The sequence below is a fragment of the Camelus bactrianus genome, chromosome 32, assembly GCF_048773025.1.
Source record: "Camelus bactrianus isolate YW-2024 breed Bactrian camel chromosome 32, ASM4877302v1, whole genome shotgun sequence".
NCBI classification, from domain to species: Eukaryota; Metazoa; Chordata; class Mammalia; order Artiodactyla; family Camelidae; genus Camelus; species Camelus bactrianus.
The window spans coordinates 14,107,658-14,127,547 of record NC_133570.1 but is presented as its reverse complement, the minus strand read 5'-3'; positions in this window follow the sequence as shown (position 1 = coordinate 14,127,547).

Below are 19,890 nucleotides of genomic sequence, written 5' to 3'. Positions count from 1 at the left end.
AACCTTCAGTGACTCTGGTTCTATGGGAAATTACAGAACTGAGGGGTGCTTCCTCTTTCTCTAGTTACAGCAATTTCCCACCTGGGGAAGGAGCCTGAGGGAGCGACCTTTACTGGCCTCGGCACATGGCCCTGTGGGCAAACCAGATTTGCACGGTCATGCTCTGCTCAGGCCGGCCTCCTGCCCGGAATGGATGCTGGGGGTCAGGAAGGAGGGGAGACCTGGGAAGGTGGGGTTACCAGCAGTGTGATTGTGTGCATGTGTGGTCCTGTGCATGGAAATATAAATGAATGGATGAGACAGATGCATGCATATTTACGTCTGTGTGTAATCCCTCACTCATGTACTCCCATGTGTGTCTGAACGTGTATACTATTGTCTACGTATTTTTGATTGTGTGCATATAAGTGTCCACACTCTTCTAAAGATGTGTGCCTGAGATTCCCTCCCTCCCTCCTCTTCTTTCACCTCCCCCTGGACCCCACCATCCTCCCTCCCCCATTCTTCTTCCTCCTCTTTCTCCTTCTGCCCAGGTGTGCTGGCCTAAGAATGACCACTTCAGGTGGGCCTCCTGCTTCCCTGGCTTCGGGCATTCCCAGCAGGTGGGAGGTAGCTCAGGCCCGGCTCTTAGCAGGTGAAAAGTCCAGCTCCAGCCCCCACTGGGCCCCAGTGAGAAAGGAATTCCCCGCAGGCTCTTCCCTAATCCCCCCAACAGATCCCTCCCCCACTTATCTCTCTGCATCCCCTGGGACAAAGGATCCTTTTTCAGTTCTGTACTCATGGGTGGTCACATTCCTGACAGCTGCGTTGGGGGTGGGAGAGACTGCAGAGTTTTGGGGAGGGCAGCTGGGCAACCTCTATTGCCCTCAGTGTCCTCCTCTGAGAAATGGGAGAAGACACGACCGAAGGGTCAGGCGGCAAGACTGTATTGCCAACATGGTTAAGCTTTATCACCCTCTTCACTTCTCCATCTCAGGCTCTCTACTGGGGACTGCAAACCCAGAGATGCACAAAAGGCATTTCTCTATCTTGTGGGGTCCATGTTGAAAGTGGGGGCGGGGGGAACCACAGAGATCACTAGGATCCTGGATCGAATGTGTGGTACCGAAGGCAGGTGGAGAATTTAACACCTTTCCACAGCTCCATCTCACCTGCCTAATGGAAGTCTATGTTCCTTAGCATGTCATTCCAGGCCCCCTTCAATGCGGGAGCTTCGTGTAGGTGCAGGTGTATGAGAGAGAAGTGGACCTTGAAGAACTGATGGGAGATTCGGTAAGCAGAGATGTCAGGGAGGGACTTTTTGGAAGAGAGGTCATGGCTTAGGAAAGAGGGTGACAGCTGGACCTCGCGGTCTGACTGGTCCACAACTGTTGGGATTGGGTGGTGATGGTGCTGAGAGGGCTTCTGTGTGTTGATACTGGCGCCCTGGTAGGGGCTGTTCCAGCTGATAAAAGTGCCTTCCCTCCCGTTTCTTCACCTCTCCCTCCCCACCCAACGAGGCTGTGGCTGTATTTGGCATATAAAGAGATGGAAGAAGCAGGAAAGAGCGGTGAGATGAAGACAGAAACCTGGGGGAGAAGAGAGAGAAAAAGAGAGACTGGCGAGCTACCTAAAGGAGGTAAGAGAAGGAAACAAATTTATAGAGAAGGGGAGTGGAATGGGGGAGGCAGGGAGAGGCACAAAGGGCGGGGGGGAGAACCGGCAGACTGACAAATGGAAAGGCACGTATTACCTACAGGGGCGGGAAGGAGGGTAAGGAAGGCAGGAGGAAGCGGCGGCGCGAGAGTGGCGAGGGTCACGCCCGCCTCTCCGGCCCCAGGGCTCCCGGGAAGCCCGGCCCGGGTAGGACCGGGACGCCGCAGACGGCGGCGAGGGCGCGGCGCGCCAGGCGCACGGGAACCGCGGCCGCGTGGGCTCCGCTGACCGCGCCATCAATTAGGCGATCGCCGTGCCCGGCGAGCCGCAGCGCCTGTGGAAATTACCTTTTAATTTCTTAATTACATTGTCCTCACCTGCCGCTCAACCCGCCTCCGAGTGGCGCGCGCGGGGCCGATTCTCTTGAACCCCTCTCCGGGTGCCCGTAAATTAGGACGCCGATCTCCCGTGAGCGCTGGGGGTCCCCAGCCCCTCGGCACGCAGCCCGCCCGCTATGTTTAATCTTCCGGACCCGGCTTCATCTCGCCGACCATGAGACCCCAAACCGGTCCCAGGCGCACGGGGACCTGGGCTCCGACAGACCTGAGAGCCAAATCTGGGCTCTGCTGGGCGCTCCCTGTGTCCCCGTGGGCGAACCTCAGTTTCCCCACCTGCCACGTGGAAATAAAAATAGCACCCATTTGTCTGGATTTTGAGGCTTAAAGGAGATAAGCCTTGTGAAGCGCTAGGTCCCAGAGTGCTGTCACACTGTTAGCTATTGTACATTCATTCGTTTAGTGAGTGGCTTGAGTGCCTGCTCTGGCCCTGCAGGTACAGTGATGAACGAAACACACTCTGTGGGTGATGGTGAAGGTGGTGGTGGTGGTGGTGGTGGTGGTGGTGGTGATTCTCCCATGCTCAAAGGGTTCCAAGATGTGAGACCTTTTGTGGGTGCGTGCTTGGAGAGGAGGTGATGTCCGGGAGGCAAACGATTTAGGCTGGAGGAGGAGCTGTCAGGTGGTTACGGAGTTGATCCCTAACACAGGTAACAAGCATCTTGGAGATTATCCTCCTGGGGCAGCGGCTTGCCTACGCCCACCCAGCCACCAGTGGACCTGGGGTCTGCCCTTTCAGTGCTTTCTCTTCCCATTGCTTAGTGGTTCTCAGAGTGTGGCAGCAGCAGCACTGGGGTGCTTGTTAGAAGTGTACATTCTCAGACCCTACCCCGAGATCTTCTAAATCAGAATCTCTGGGGTCAGGGCCAGGGAATCCGTGTTTGAACCAGCTCTCCATGGGCTCTTTATGCCCAGTGAAGTTTGGGAAGTATGCTCATAACCCAAGCAGGGTTTCCTTTGCTAACTGTTCTTATTGGAGAAAATGCAGCGTGATGCCCAATTGATGACCATCCAAGTTGCACCCAGGCTGAGATATCAACATGCCATGAAATACCCTTTCAGGGGGTCTCAGACCACCTGATGCCCAGGTTAGAGCCTGTACTGTCACCCAGGCTCGCAGGGGAGTCACCTGGGGAGCTTGACAAAGTCCAGATGCCCAGGTCCCACCCCTCACGGCTTCAATGTGGATTTCTGGAAGAGGGTCCTGAGTGCCAGCCTTTTCAAAGCTGCCAGGTGGTTCTGATGTTCAGGGAGGGTTGACGGTGACGGCCTTTGTGGAAGAAGACCAGAATGAGAAGTCCTGCCGCTAACTCACCATTTGGGGCCAAGTGTGCCACCCTCTTGACATCCAGGTTCCATCAGTTTATCGAGTGTCAGAAGCAATGAGGGGAACAGGGAGAAAAGTCAGATTCTATGTGGGCCCCTGTCCCAGAGTTTGATCCCTATATAGGATTGAGGTGAGCCCTGAGTACATGCATTAAAAAAAAAAAAAAAAAAAAAAAAAAAGCCCTGCCAGGTAAATTTGCTATGAACACCTAAGACTTGGGGCAACCGGATAAGGGGTGTTGGAACAGGCTAGGTAAGGACCTGCTTGAATCCTAACTTCACTTTACATCCCAACCCTGACTATCACCTGTCATGACTTTCCCTCACCAGAATTAGAGTTATGTTTTCTTCCTCTTTTAAGTGCGATTATTTGAACTCCTCTGAATTCCTGTTTCATGGTAAGTAGTTTTAAATATTAGTTAAAGGAGATATCGGGTGGGGAGGGGTTGAGGAAGGTCCTCTTCCCCCATCCACTGTATGTTATTACTCCTATCAAAATTCTCAGAAATGCTCCTACTAAGATTCTGTTCCAAGAAGAACATGACAGAGACTCATTTACTGTCCCACCTGAAACAACTAGACAAAATATTTTAAAAGAGTGGTTTCAGATATTGGACAACAGGCAACCCAGGTCTCTGATCTGAGTGATGCCAGGCCACAGCACGGGGCGGGGTGGAGGGGGCAAACCCAAAGAATCTGATGTTTTCCTGAGTTGAACTCAAGAGAGAGATCAGAGTGTGGGGAATCCAAGATGGCGAGAATGTAGGGGACGGAGTGCTGGAGAGGAGTGATCTGCAGAGGAATACCCTCCTGTCTTTGGCTCTGTGCGCTGTGCATGTGTGAGAGGAAGCTTCCTGAGACCAAGGAAAGACCCACTCAAAAGAGCAGACAGAACAATTCCTGGATCTCACCTGGGCCTGGGAGTAGCTTATGTTATCACTAGCCAAGTGGAAAGATCTCATATGAGGGTGCTGGGTGGAATTCAGGAGCATTGCCTTAATAGGAGTGATAAATTACCCCTAGATTAAAGGCTACTTGGAAATTGCCTTAAGAAGACTTAAAAGCAAGATTTGAAAAGGTCCAACTAACTCCAAGTAACTTAACTCTGTGCCAGAACAAAACCCAATGCTATTAAAAGGGATGCGATGAAACTGAGCAACTGATGGGGAGAATTCACAATATGCAGCGTCCGATCGAGAATTACCATGTATACAAAGAAGCAGGAAAATAGGACCAGTAGCCAAGAGAAAAATTAATCAATAGAAATAGACACAGAAATGACAGGGATGATGAAACTTGCAGACAAGGGTGTTAAAGCAGCGAGTATAAATATGCTCCAGGTGTTCATGAAGCTATAGGGGAAATGATGAGCATGATGAGAAAGGCAATGGAAAATATAAAAAAAAGACCCAAATGGAACTTTGAGAGATCAAAAACATAATATCTGCAATGAAAAAATATACTGGATGGGATTAACATCAAATTAGACAAATTGCAGATGGAAAAAAAAAATCAGTAGAAATTATCCAGCATGAAGCACAGGGAGAAAAAAGAGTGAAAAAAAAAAAAAAAAAAAAAAGAACAGAGCATCAGCGACCTGTGTGCTAATATTAACCATGTAATACATGTGTAATTGGAGTCCCTTGCACATGTAGGCAATTGATATTCAACAATAATGCCATGGCAATTCAGTGAGAAAAGCGTAATCCTTTCAACAAATGATGCTGAAATAATTGGAGAACATATGTGAAAAAAAAAAAAAAAAGAACATCAATCCTTGTCTTAGTCTGTTTGGGCTGCTATAACAAAATACTGCTTATAAATAACAGAAATGTATTTATCACAGTTCTGGAGGTTGGGGAATCCAAGCTCAAGGTGCCAGCTGACCTGGTGTCTGGTGAGAGCCTGCTTTCTGGTTCATGGATGGCTGTCTTCTTGCTGGGTCATCACATAGCAGAAGAGGCAAGGGATCTCTCTGAAGTCTCTTTCATAAGGGCGCTAATCCCATTCATGAGGGCCCCACCCTCATGGCATAATCACCTCTCAAAGTGCCTACCTCCCATCACCAGCACTCTAGGGATTAGGGCTTAACCTATGAATTTTGGGTCGGGGGAAAAGATTCTGTCTATAACACCCCTTTTCTCACACTGTGTACAAAAAAACAAACCCCAAATGGTTCATAGACCTAAATGTAAACACTAAGTTGACAAAATTTCTAGTAGAAAACAGGAGAAAATCTTTGTGGTCTTGGGCTGGGCAAATATTTCTTAGGACACAAAAAACCCAAAGCATAAGTGGGAAAAAAAAAAAAAAAGAAAGATGAATTGGAGATTATCAAAATTAAAAATTGCTCTTCAAAAGGAAACTGACAAGGCAGACCAGAAACTAGGAAAAAGATTTGCAAAAAACAAACAAACAAAAAAAAAACAAAAAACAAAAAACACAAAAAACTGACAAAGACTTGTATTCAGAAAATATAAGAAAACTATTATAACTCAGTCATAAGGCAAATAGCCATGCAAAAGAATCAACAAAAAGATTTGAGTGGCTACTTCACCAAAGGTAATGTACTAATGGCAGTTAAGTACATGACAAAGTGGTCATCATTAGTCATCATGGAAATAAAAATAAAACCACAATGATGCATCACTTGGCATTCACCAGAATGACTGAAATAAAACAGACTGACAGTATCAAGTTTGAGCGAGAAAATAAAGCAACTGGAACTCTTTCATATTGGTGGTGGGAATGGCTCTTTGAAAAAACTGGGCAGTTAAATTGTTTTTCTTATGAAGTTAAACATATGCTAATTATCTATGACCTAGCAGTCCTACTCCTAAGGTATTTTACCCAAGAGAAATGAAAATTATGTTCATACGAAGATTTGAGCTCCAACTTTCATAGTAGTTTTATTCATACCAGCTCCAAACTGGAAAGAACTCAAATGTCCATCAGTTAGTGAATGGATACCAAGTCATGGTCTATCCGTACAATGGAATAGTGCTCGGTAATAAAGAGGAGTGAACTGCTGATGTACACAATCTCACGGATGAATTTCAAAAGCGAAATATTGAGTGAAGGAAGTCAGAAACGAAGGTTATACACTGCCTGATTTCATTGATACGAAATTCTAGAAAAGGTAAAACTATAGTGACAGGAAGCAGAACTTTGGTTGCCCGGGGCCAGAATGAGGGTTGGGGGAAGGGTGGAAAGGGAAGGACTCCAAAGTAGCACTTTTGGGGCTGATGGAAATCTTCTATATCATGATTGTCGTGGTTGTAAGTAATTGATCAAAATCCTCTGCCTTGCGCATTTAGAATCGGGGAATGTTACTGTGTGTGAGTAATACCTCAATAAAGCAAATGGGGGCGTAATTCCACGGCTAAGATGGTATCCTAAGGAAACATTCAGAATGTGGGCAAGGATTTACCTCCAAGGAGGGACTTCAGAGAATTATTTATTGTGGTGAAAAATTAAATACAAACCAAAGGGCCAATTGTTAGGGGCGGGATGAAAACAAAAGGTGGTCTCTGCATAAGACAGATTGCTGCATAATTTATTGAAATAATTTGAAGACACGGAAACATACTCATGATAAAATGCCGCCTGAAAGAGAGAGTGGGATGTAGACTGTGGGGACCAAATGCCTCTGCCACAACTGGCTGTGCAAGGATGGGGAAATGTTTTGTCTCTCTAGCCCTAATTTTCCCATCTGTACAACGTGGATGCCAACAACATCTACTCCAGGGTTAAATAAAACAGCACAAGTAAAATTCTTAACATTCGGTGTACGTCAAACACATGATTATTAGCTATTGCCGAAGTCTGTACACAGTAGGACAGTTCTGTTTAAAATTCTCTATAAAAGCCAAGACAGAAACACACAAACATATTTCTGGGGGTCATCTCCGGGTTATGGGGATGTAATTCACATTCATTTTCGTTCTTACGCTTTTTTTAATTTTCCAGTCATTCTCTAATAGGGAAGCATTAATGGTAGAATCAGAAATAAAACAAAACAAACAAAAAAACAATGTAAAGAAGACTTTCTTTTGCATTCCTGAAATTCAGCGAACACATGTGGAGTTATCGTTCTAGACACAGAGTACCGTGATGGGGGTCTGGGGTGGAGACGGAGAAATACAGACATGCCTCGTTTTATTGTGCTTTGTTTTATTGAGCTTCGCAGATATTGTGTGGTTTTGTTTTGTTTTGTTTTTACAAATTGAAGGTTTGTGGCAACCCTGCGTCGAGCAAGTCTATTGAAGCCATTTCCCCAACAGCATTATTTTTAATTAAAATATACATACATTGCTTCTTTTAGACATAATGATGCTGCACGTGTAATAGAGTATAGTATATTGTATATAAAATATATACTATTTGTGTAGTATGGTGTGAACATAACTTATATGCACTGGGAAACCAAAAAATGTGTGTGACGTGCTTTATTGTGGTGGTCTGGACTCGAACCTGCACTGTCTCCAAGGTACGCCTGCACAAAAGTGGGGCAAACATATGATTCTTGCTTTCAAAGCATTTACAATTGTCTTAGGAATATGCAACAGCAAAACATAGAAATAAAGAATTTTAACAGAGAACGGAGAGAACAAGAGATTCGTTGGCGGAGACAGGAATCTGATGACAACGGTGGGAAGCCACGGAAGGGGAAGTTGGCGCTGTCCGGGAGCAGTGGGGAAGGCGTCGGAGCGATGAGTGGTCACTGGGCTGCAAGGTGAATGGCATTCCTCGTGCAGGGTATGGCAGGGGCAGAGATGTGGAGAGAGGAATGGCCAGACCATCTTTAGACAATGATGAGCTGACCGTGGAGGCTTGATAGGGATGTGCAATGGTGGAAGGTGATGGGGGAAAGACCTGGAATTATGGATGGACGCAAGCTGAGGAATTGTCTAAGTTTATAGCTTTGGAGCAGTTACTATGTGCAGGCACTGTTTTAAATGCTTTACAGGTATTAACACATGTGAAACCCTGAGCCAGGCACTATTTTAAGCCCCATTTTACAAGAAGGAAGTCAAGGCATAAAAGTGTTAAAAGATTTGGTTAAAGTTCCCACAGCTAGTCGGTGGTGGTCCGGGTCTCGAACCCAGGGTGTCTGGCTCTGGAAACCACACTTTTTGCCACAACCCAGCCCCGGGACAGTCGAGTTTAAAACATTTGGGTGTTTTTCTCTTTGCCGTAGGAAGTCGTGGATGGTTTCATAACAGAACTGGAGAGTGAACTTCAGTCAAAGTGCAGTCCCGTCTCCACATCAGAATAATTGCTTTCTCTTTCCTTCCCACCCCAAAAGAGGTTCGGGAAGAAACCAAAGGTGATCTATTGCTTAGGGGAGAGAAGACTTGGACTTAACCCTTCAACTCTGATCTTCTAGGAGAAGCAGGGCATTTCTATCTATGCTGCGGATTTCTGATCTTAATGAAGATGGAGCCAGGGGTGGGGCAGAGGGAGAAGCGGGTGTTGCTAACTGGGGGCAAAAAAGACCCCTAAAATTTTATCTCAGCCTCAAGTGGTAGATGAACCATGCCAAACTATCTGTATTATTGATAACAAAAACGATGGCGATTATTATATTTTATTTTTCAATCGTGGTAATTATTGTGCATTAAATCATTAGCATTCATTATTCCTACAATGTGCAATTAGGACAATGGTGGATAGATTGCTCTTGACTGTAATGAAGTTTTTATAATTGTAATTTATTGGCATCAAATTACCTTTCTTAAAACGAATCTGAACATCACACTCTTAATTCTGGGGAGGGGGTGGCAATTATTTTTAATTGATGTTTCTTGTTTGGGCCACACAGTGGGGAGCTGTCCAACCAATCCAGTTCCCTGTGTCTGCGAGGAAGTTAACCAAGAATATCAAAGGCATTCTCGAATCAGCCATCTATCACGAAACATCTTCCTCCTCCCGGTCCCCCACTCTGCTTCCATCTCTCCTCTTTCTAAGCAGCAGCCACAGGGGGAAAAAAAAAAAAAAAGCCAACCATTTACCAACATGATTAGCTGAGGAGGCAAGAGACGATGACGCAGATTATTTAAGCCAATTTGTTGCTAAGTCCTTCATAAATGGCTGAATAGCCAGCCTTGTCTCGGAGGACTCGGATGCTGGGGGTGGCTTCTGGTTTTGCTGTCTGCAAATTCGATTGTGAGGTTATGGTGAGCCCTTCTCCCCTCGCCAACCCCATCTGACAATTAGCTAAGGTTGGCCTTTCCAAAAACATGGATCCAGACCTGGTTTCTAGAATGACTGAGTGAGAAGTCTCGGGGCATTTGTTTTACTGTTGTAATATGAAATAGCCTGTATCGGACTGGACTTGACCTACAAAAATGGCAATTTAATGGCTCAAATGAATCTATCCACTGGGATGGTCATCAATGAAATGACTCCTCCCTAAAGATGACAATTAGGAGGAAGAGAAAAGGCCATTCGTTTGGGGGCTATTGGATGAGTAAGAACAATGTATTTAAGGGGAGGGGGCATAAGGAAAGGAGGGGGGCAGACTGAGGGGCTACACAGAGAGGAAGTGGCCTGGAGAAAGGGACGGATCTTTGCTCATCGGTCATCACATACTAAGCATAGGTCAGGCCCTTTCTGGGCAGAAGTTACATCACCTGCTCAAGCTGCTAAGTGGTTCTACCCTGGATCTCTCGAACTCCCCAAACCTGCACTTCCTACTGCTCCTGCCCTGCCCAGAAATGCATTTCGATCTGTCACTCACACCTTACACCGCACATGAGACCAGCTTGGTGTTTTGCCTCTTCAGCTTGACCTTGGTTTCCAGGTAAAGGAATGTCAGGCTTGGTTGAGCTGGAAGGGAAGTATTTTTAGGTCCTAAAATCAGATCTGGGAGGCAGATCTACCTCATTTAGGCATGGAGACTTCTTCTCAGTGGTTTGAACAGGGGGACTTTTGCCTTGTCCAGGAGGGGTCTGGAGCCGTTTCTACGCTGAGGCTCCAAGAGGGGCTTGTGAAGTTACCAGTTGCCTGGTGAACATCATTAAGAGGGGATGGAATTCAGAGCAGACACTTCCTTGGTTGCTGGAGGATGAGATAGGACTTGGATCTATGATCAGGGCTTCAGGAATCCTGGCAAGTTACTAAAACCTGTACTTTGGGTCTGAGCTAATTAGTTGGCAGAACTCTTGGGTAACGTTGCTCCCTCTAAGAGATGCTTGAGAGACTGGTGGCCCCAACCAGGTCTGATTCTGAGCATCTGGGACTCCTTTCTCTTCCTCCTTTTCTTCCTTCCTTCCATCCTCCTAAATTATTTCATAAATAATGTATCGACTCACCACATCGGGGAATCAGAACATGAACCCAGGCAACCTCCCTCCGGCTCTTCTGTTTTAAACTCCAGGCTTGGAGTTGAAATGGAAGTGGGGTGGAAATCGGGGCAAATTCTGTTGTGAGTCGGGCAGCACCCTTGTCGAGGAGGACGAAAGCTTAGTACCCACCCCCGGGAAAGGCAAGGTGAGGACTGAGTCTGGCCAGGGCAGACCCAGCCGTGTCCCACACGGCATGTGTGACTTTCAGCGAGTCGCTTCAGGTCTGTTTCTGCAAATGCCACTCTGTAAAATGAGAGGAAACTGGGGTTCTCTTTTCACAGAACCATCGCGAGAGTTAACTGAAATAATCTACATGAGTGTATTTTAGCATCGTGCCTGGCACATAGTAGATGATAAAAAAAAAAATTCACTTCCCATCTCCTTTAATTAATGAATCTCTATATTTAAAATGGGGTCTGTGGCTTCAGCACAGGAGCAAGTCGTGATGGGGATGTGCCGGCAGAAGAGACAGAGGTGGGAGACCAGATCTCATTCGTGATGGGGTGAAGGTGGGCAGCATAAATCTAATTCCTCGGCAAGAGCTGCAATTTGCCAGCCCTTTTAATTATTATTTTTTATAATGGATACAAATTAAAAATAAACTGTGTATCTCAGTCACAGCAGGGATTAAAATAGTTCTCTAATTGTTATCTTTGAATCAATCTAGCTTCCATTAGCTCTGCTTCCTGAGGTATAATTGAGGTGTGTGTGTGTGTGTGCGTGCGTGAGTGTGTGCGCGGCGCGCAGCGCGTCTCCTTGGCCGATGGGGAAGGCACTTACCTGCATTTGATGTGCCCAACTGTCTCTTCCAAAACTCCCATTTCGTTTTTCCTTCCTCTTTGCTAAAAACTTTGGGGAGCAGTAGAGCTGGAGGGGGGGAGTGTTAAACACTATAGCCCCACCCTCATCCCACCATCCCTAAAATTTTATTTTAAAAAACAACAAACTGTGCTGTACAGAAAGACATTTTTGGTTGGGGTGGGAGCAGTGACCTAAAGTCGGTACGTTAGAATGGCCAAGCTCAGCTTCTTCCTGAATATGGGCTTCACCCTTCTGTGAACTTCCCAAGGGCAAGGATGCTCGTCTGTCTTGCTCACTGCTGTATCCCCAGAACCTAGAACAGTGCCTGGTACCCGGTTAGTTCTCATTCAATATTAATTGGTTTAACTCGAGCACGTCCCTAGGAGAACATACGACAAATGCATAGTGTACAAACACACAGTGCATTCTACATAGATCATGTTGGCTCTCAATAAAACACAGCTCCTACTGTTTTTTTTTATCACAGATCTCCAAGCTCAGACGGGCCATCCTGAGACGATTTTCTCCCCTTCAATTATATTTTAATGTTCACGGTCTTACTAGCTGCCCTTTATTCAGCCCTTGCTCCATACATGTGGAGCTTGGCATTACAGCACTGCTAATTCTCAGGTGCCCTTACTAGACCTATTTTACAGATAAGGAAAACTGAGGCTCAGAGAGTTGAAGTCACTGGCCCCAAATCACACAGCTGGTCAGGTAAGGATTGTTGGCCTCATTTTTTCAGGTGAAGAAAATGAGACCCAGAGAGAATTCTTCTGGCTTGTTTAGAGGCCAGGGGGTGTCACATGTCACATGCCACATGCATGGGGACCTCATGCTAGTGGCCAGTGTACTAGGTGTGAATTCTTACCAAGGCACCTCCCTGCCTTCCTGTCCTGGGCATCTAATCAGATAGGAATTTAAAAAAAAAAAAAAAAAAAAAGGACTTTGAATAAAATGAGGGCTTTGAATTTAATAAAGAAAGTTCAGATAAAGAGACCAGAATAGCTACATGATGCTTTCAGGGAGAAACTCAGCTGAGATCATATAACTAGAAAAGTGTTACGCACCAAGCTTGGGGGAAAAAATAAAGCATTTGTTCATTTATGCTTTGCACAAATAGTTTTTGAGTGGCTACAGGAAATTCTGGGGCTATGGCAGGGAGCAAAAGATCCAGACTCTGCCTTCAGGAGTTTATGATCTAGTTGAGGGGGACAGATTTAATAAAATATTCACATGCATATGTAATTATGACTGTGACAAATGTAGCAGGGAAAAGTACAGGGAGTTACAAGAGGTGGTAACAAAAGGACACAATATCCTGGTGAGGGGTAGAGGGTGTGTGTGTGTGTGCACGTGCTCTGGAGGGCTTTGGGAGGTGTTAACTAGTGACCAGCCTTCTAGGCAGAGGGCACAGAAAAGCTGGTGTCAATGGAGCTGAGAGGGCAGGGGGACTAATGTATGACTGAGTTTGGAAAAGAAGGCAGAAGCCTTGGGGCCAGGATGGGATGGCGAGGGGGAGCGGAGGAGAATCTTGAGGACCGGGGATGACTTGGTTGGATCTATGTTTAAAAGACTGATCTGGCTGCTTGGCGGAGGAGAGAGTGGGGTGGGTGGGTAGAGTGGAGGTGGGGAGACCAGTGAGGAGGCTTCTGCGACAGTCCAGGCAGGTAATGATGGCAGCTTGGTCCAGGGGGTCCCAATGGAGGTGGGGAGAAGGGGTCAGAGGTAAGCCCATTGGGTGCTGGGTTGAGGGAGAATAAGGGTTAATGTTTGAAGAGAGTAACTTCATAAATATGCATAAACAATAAAAGAATCTCACAGACATAACTTTGAGTGAAAAGAGCCAGACTTGAATATATACTGTGTGAATCCACTTATATGAAGTTCAAGGACAGACCAAACATCCCAACGGGAATACAGATGTCAGAATGGTGGCCATATCATCTGGGGTACCTCTGAGCATAGGGGTATCGACGGGGAAGAGGCACAGGGGTCTGGTGGGAGCTGAAAGTTTCTGCATCTTGATGGGTGGTGATTGCGTGGGTGTGTATATTGGTCAGAATTCACCGAGATTAAAAAGAGTGTGCTTAACTGTGCGTATTACATGATAAATAGAAATAGTGACAAGTGAATAAAAGCAAAGAAAATATAAATAAACGAGACCTACTATTTCTAACAGATAAGCAGAAATGAAATGGGAAGAAAAGTAAAAAGTAATTAAAGAAGATCTAGCTTTAATAATGAAAAATATAGCAAAACGCAAGAAACAAAAGATGCTTGAAGATTAAGATGCCTCATAAAAGGACGCTCAGGCCAACTCTTCTGGTATTTTGATGTCTTGAGAATCTATATTGCATTGAGAAATAAGAATCCGTTCCCAGCTGGGGTGCTAAAACCGACTGATGGAAGTTGAGGGGGAGTTTCACCTAGAACCCCATGTGGAACCCCGGCTTTCATGGACATCATTTCAATTTGGAAAGTTTTCTGTCGATGCGACATCATAGGTTTGGGAGTGTCTGGTGGCCATCAGGGCTGTTTTCAAACGAGACAGAGTAAGGTAAAGGTTGGTATGTCTGCATGGAAAAAAAAAAAGACTGGAAGGAAATACACCCAAATGCTAACAGCCAGGCGTTCTCTGGGTCGTGTGATTTAGAAAGCATTCTAGAAACTTCCCCCTTTTCCCTGAATTTCCCCATTTTATATAATGGATATGAATTGGACATGAATTGTGGTAAGAAACAGAATATTTTAAAACCGGGTACCAGTACCAGTATCTTGATAAATTATAAAATATACCTCTTTTTTCTCCCCTTTCCCGAAGTCCTCTCTCCTCTCTTCTATTTTATTACCATATAAACTTGTCCTTCTCACAAACTGAGTGGGTCTAAAATGGAATCCTAATTTTTAGTGGCTGTGTCTTGACTTGGTTCTAAAAAAAAAAAAAAAACAATGCCATGCTCCCTGAAAAAAAACTTAATGGGAACCATATTGCTTTCAGTCGAAAAGATAGCCTTAATAACATGGACACACAAACCCGGTTGAATGCTAAGAGCTGTCAACAATACGGCATATGCCTCTCCTAGAATGACTGGAGCCAACTGCTATTTCTATGGGCTGTTTCTTTCCGAGTTGCCAGTGTTGTCCAAAGGCGTGATCATGTGGTTGACCTTCCTAGGCTGGAAGAGACTTGGGAAGAGAATGGCGTCTCCTTGAGTGCCTTTGCTGGCTGAGTACGCCGAAACGTTTCGCTCAGTGGTTCCAGCCCCATCTCTGTGCCATGTACCTTCCACTCCCATGGCCTTTGCATGTGTGGTTTCCTCCACCTGAATGACTCGCTTTTGCGCCTCATTTAAGGAAAGACCTGGGCCTCCACTGGGTCTCCGTCTCAACGTCACATCTCAGAATCACAGGACACAGGAGGGGGTTTCTTACCCAGCTCGTGACTGCGTCTTCCTTGGCGTGCTCATTTAACCAACATCCGCCCTTCCCACTAGACTCTGAGCTGCAGGATGGCACGGATTGTGTCTGTTTGGCTCACTATGGTCTTCTCAGAGCCTAGGACAGTGCCTGGCACATAGGAGCCACTCACCTAGTGGCTGTTGAATGAATAAATGAATGAAAGAAGCCCATGGGTTCCAGAATGGCCCACTCCCATCCCAGAGCTCCCTTTGCCTTTGGTCTGTGGGTCTCTCTGAACCATGGGCTCCTTCTCTCACACACCAGAAAAAAAGTTATTTTTTTGACTGTGTTGGTATAAAGATGAATATGATCTAGGCTGGATTCATTGTCATATATATATTATTATTGATTTTAAAAGAAGTAGGCATTAAAACATGGACTCCGAGGAGTATTGTGGCCCTAAGCACTGTGTCTACTGTGCCTAGTGGAGAAGGCAGCTCTGTGCTGACCCAGTCCCCTATTCATTCACTCATCCATCCATCATTCATTCATTCACCAAGAATTTATAGAGCAGCCTCTCAGTGCCAAGGCCTGAGCCAGGCCCTGGGGATCCCCTGGTGGGCAGAAGCAGCCACTGTCCCTATGTGTCCACATCACTGATGTTCTAGCAGGGGAGAGAGACAGTGAACAAATGCACCAAGAAATAAATTGTGTAAATTACCAGGTTGTAAGGTCTTTTGAGAGCCAAGAACAAGGAAATGTGAAGTAGTCTGGGGGAGAGGGAGGGTCAGTTAGAGCTGGCGTCCCCAATCTGAGCTGCAAGGTAACTCTGCCAAGAGGGTGGGAAATAGCAACCCAGGCAGCGATCCCAGCATGTGCAAAGGTCCTGAGGCAGGATCTTTGAGCAACTAGTGGGAAGCCAGAGGTTTGGGGGAGCAGGAGGAACGGGCAGCCTCTTGAGTTTCATTAGGAAGCCACAACTGTCCCTTGGAACTCCTGTACCTTTATCTCTGCTTCTCACTTTCCCACCCCATCCCAAACCTTTCCCAGCCCAGGCCACCCAGCCCTGGGCACCGAGCGAGAATCAGGGAGGGCCGGTTTGATTAGATCACTGTCAGCAAGGGAGGGGAGGTTAATTGCTATTCTCTTTGTGAGTCTGGCTTGGCCGGGGAGCTCTGCTGGGGGCTGTGCGTGTGTGTGCGCGCCCGCGCGGGCGCGCGCGCGCGTGCGCACTTGTGTGGGTCCCTGTAGGTAGAGAAGTTTGGCCTCAGGCTGGAGGGAGGCCACAGGGCCAGCGGGTGGGTTGCACAAGATTTCTCTGCGAGTTGAGCCTTGTCTTGTCTGGTGTGCAGCAAAGAGGAGTACTTAACAAGCATTAAGGGACACAAATAATGCCCCTTTTCTCCTCTCCGCCTATTCTTTCCTCTCTCTTTTCTTGTAAATCCCGCTCCTTGCATGTGAATAGCAGAATGGCTTCATCTGGGACCTTTAATCAGATCCCTGGTCGGCACTAGGAGGGCAAAGTACTGGAAGGATTACCTTTTATTTTAGGGTTTTTCTCTCCTGGTTTTGCCATCCCCCCGTCCCCTCCCCCCGTGGTGTTTTCCTCCTCGGCATTTGTTCTCAGCAGAAGTAAGGAAGGCTTACAGGGCGGGGGAGGGGGGCTTACAAACTTAAGGGGATCGGGCCCTATTCAGCTGGGCTTGTCCACAGTCTTTCTGCTTTTGTTCCCGGGCCATTCTTCAGCTGATTTCTTCACTCCAGTAAAAGCACTTTAATTCCCTTTTAGATACGGAGAATCTGTCCTCTTCCCCTTGCTGCCCCCTCCCTCTCTCCACCCCACACACCCCATTCCACTTTCTCAGACCCTTTATGCTGCGTCCTCATCCGCCCCAACAAAGACCTAACATCCTCGCAAAGTATTTCTTTCACCCAATCAAGTGAGGCTGTGGAGAATCTGGAGGAGGGGGAGGGGAGCAGAGAGAACAGGCAGAGGAGAGGGGGGCTTCTCTGGGACGGGACCCCTCCCCGAACCAGGCCTGGGGAGACCCTTGGCTTCGAACTGTACCCTCTTTGGTTCCTCCTGGGCCTTGGGTCCAAAGGAAAGGCGTGGACGCCGGCACGTGTGTCCAGAAGGAAAGTGTGTGTGAGCATGACGGGGGCAATGGAGACATCTGAGGCTTGGTGTGGGCTTGATCTGCATTTCTGAAAGGAGCCAGAGGCTTCTGGGAGAATCTCCATGCAGGGAGAGGACCCAGGCCCGTCAGCCTCCATCAGAATCCCTGAGACCTTTCAGCTGAGCATCCGGCAGGACCAGAAACAGAGCCAGGGGCTCCCAGGCTTTGCGGTATCCGCCAAAGTGCTGGAGACCTGGAGGCAAATAGCCAGCTGCAACAGAGGGGAAGAAAATCCTCAGCTCGAAAAGGAATAAATGCAGAGTTTCAGGTCTGCACGATGTACCTGAGGTCAGCTGTGCTAATTGCTCACTTTGACGTTCATAAAAAATTCATGGCATATGAAAAGAACTTGTGGGTCAGGTCCTTTCTTTTCCTCACCTGCCTCCCCCTCTCCCTCCTTGTTTCCTTCCTTTCCAATAATAGACATGAACACCTGGACCAACCCAACTCTGGAACATCGCTGCTATGTGGTGTGACATACACTGAATCATACTTTCAGTGTATTGTTGTTTTATACTGATTGGTGCTTCTTTCCTGATTCCAAACCCCTCCCTCCCCGCCAAGAGGTAACCATCTTCCTAAATACATTCAAAAAAATACTTTTTATCGCACATTAATTTTCCCCAAACAATATGCCCTTTAGATTTAGGTCAGATCTCACCCTGCAAGAAATTTCCAGGTATGCCTGGGGCTGACTGGCAATTCTAGCCAACCATCAATTCAGTGAGTTCCTTACAACGAAACTGCAAAAGGAAAATGTGAAAAGTCCTTTCAATTTTTTTTTTTTCTAACAGCAAAACCAGGTCTATGTCACGCTCTTAGTAGGATATTATAATGCAGGAAGGAAGCTTCAAGGTAAGCGTGTCTAGGTCCTCACCTATCAGAAAATGGTTCTGCCTCAAATCCCATTTTCATGATGGGAGTATGTTGCACAGCCTTGGTGTCCCCATCTATGAAATGGGAACAACAGTTAAGCTCAGCTTGTCACTGATTTAAAAAAAAAAAAAAAAGGTGCGTGGGCAAGAAGCAATCTGGCTGCCTCCCACCCCAGCAAGATAAAGTGAGCGTTCCTGTCTTCTCTTCTTTCTGAGTGCGATGTCAGAAAGATGAGGCTCCTTTCAAAATGTCGACAAATCGAAGCAGGGCCATTTAAGAGAAAGTGGGCCGGGGCCCTAATAGCCCAATTGGGAGGCAGAAGGGCTGGCTCCCTCTCCCTCCCTGCCGGAGGATGGACAATTACCGCCAGGCATTTTTCGGGCAAAATAGAAGGCAGAGAAATAACAAGTAGGAGCCCCAATTATTGAGAGTCATTCTCAGGACGGAAAATGCTGTCTCATTCTTCTGCTGCAAACTGCAGTCTGTGAGAGGAGACGTGGGGCAGAGTGGTTAGAAGATGTAGAAATTTTAGCAGGGATTATGTCTGGCCTTAGCCCGGAGGCTGGTCTGGCGGGGAGAGGAGGATGGATGGACGGTTTGGGAACCAGCATGAATTGCTTGTCCCTCCTGGTTGGTGTGAGACCTGAATGAGGCATGTCATTTTCTGCCGCCCACCCCCCACCCCCTAAGTAAAGCAAGGGATTTTTGTCCCTTGGAACTTCCAGACTCGCAGACAGAAATGACCGCGTGTCCCCAGCCACCATGAGGGTTTTAGGCAGTGGTGTGCTGATAAAGGTTTACCAGCTGGCTCTCAACCTCACCCCACGTCTCTGATTTGTGAGCCTGTCAATTTCCATGGTGTAAATGCTCCCATTTGATATGGCAGAACAGCGTTGGGAAGAGATTATACGTCTTTTATACCCTTCTCTGACGTGGGCATGTATGGTCCTTACACCAGAAGGAGGCATTTCATGTCCCCTGAAGGCTTCTTAGCCAATGGAGTCCAGGAGCTGGTGGAGAAATGGTCCAGCCCCACCTCCCCCCATTATTCAAGCGGACAGTCCTGGATGGCATCCTGTGCATTCATGGGGTGTGGGGGGGTTCCTAGGTTCCTAGCAGAACTGAGCTCCAGTGACCCCTGGCAGTGATCCCCACACCTCACCGTGGTATTGGCTTCTTTTTATTCCCTGACATCCTCTGTCCTGCTTCCCGGGATCACCCAACCAGTGAGCTACCTGGATACAACCGCTTGTCTCAGACTTTGTGTCTTTTGGAGGGGGATGTGGTAGGGGGAGACCCAAGCTAAGCAGACACCACGAAGTGTTACGCAGTGCTGGAAAGCCTCCGATGAGATGCGCACGGAGCAGCGTGGACGGATTGGAAACGCAGGGCAGCTGAGTCAGGGGAGAGGAGGAGGAAGTGGCAAACAAGATATTCAACACAGCACAACCCACGTCTGTAAAAACTGCACACACACAAATAACGAGCCATTCTGCAAGAACACCCTGAAAATGATCATTAGAATGATTGCTGGGAGAAGGAAATTTGGAGTTATGATAAATGGGGAAGAAAAACAGGGAAGGAAGAAGGAAGGAAGCTAGAAAGAGAGAGAGGAAGAGAGAAAGGGTCTTATGTGGATTGAAAAGAGGAAGCAACAGTTTGGTTGCAGATGGTAACACAACACTACCCTGAACTCTAAAAGCAGATGGGCTTTTAGCTGCCCACTTGAAAAAGCTTGTCAGGTCAACCTATGGAAGCCATGACCACACCCCAGGGGTGCCTTGGAAGGAAGGGCCCAAGGACACTCTCTGGGGCAACCTGGGGCTACCTGCTGCCTTGGGGTGGGCCTTATTCTCAGGTCGGGGGGCGGGAGGAGAAGGGGGCCCAGGAGCATAGGTGGGTCTGATGCAGATGTGGTGGGGGCTCTGG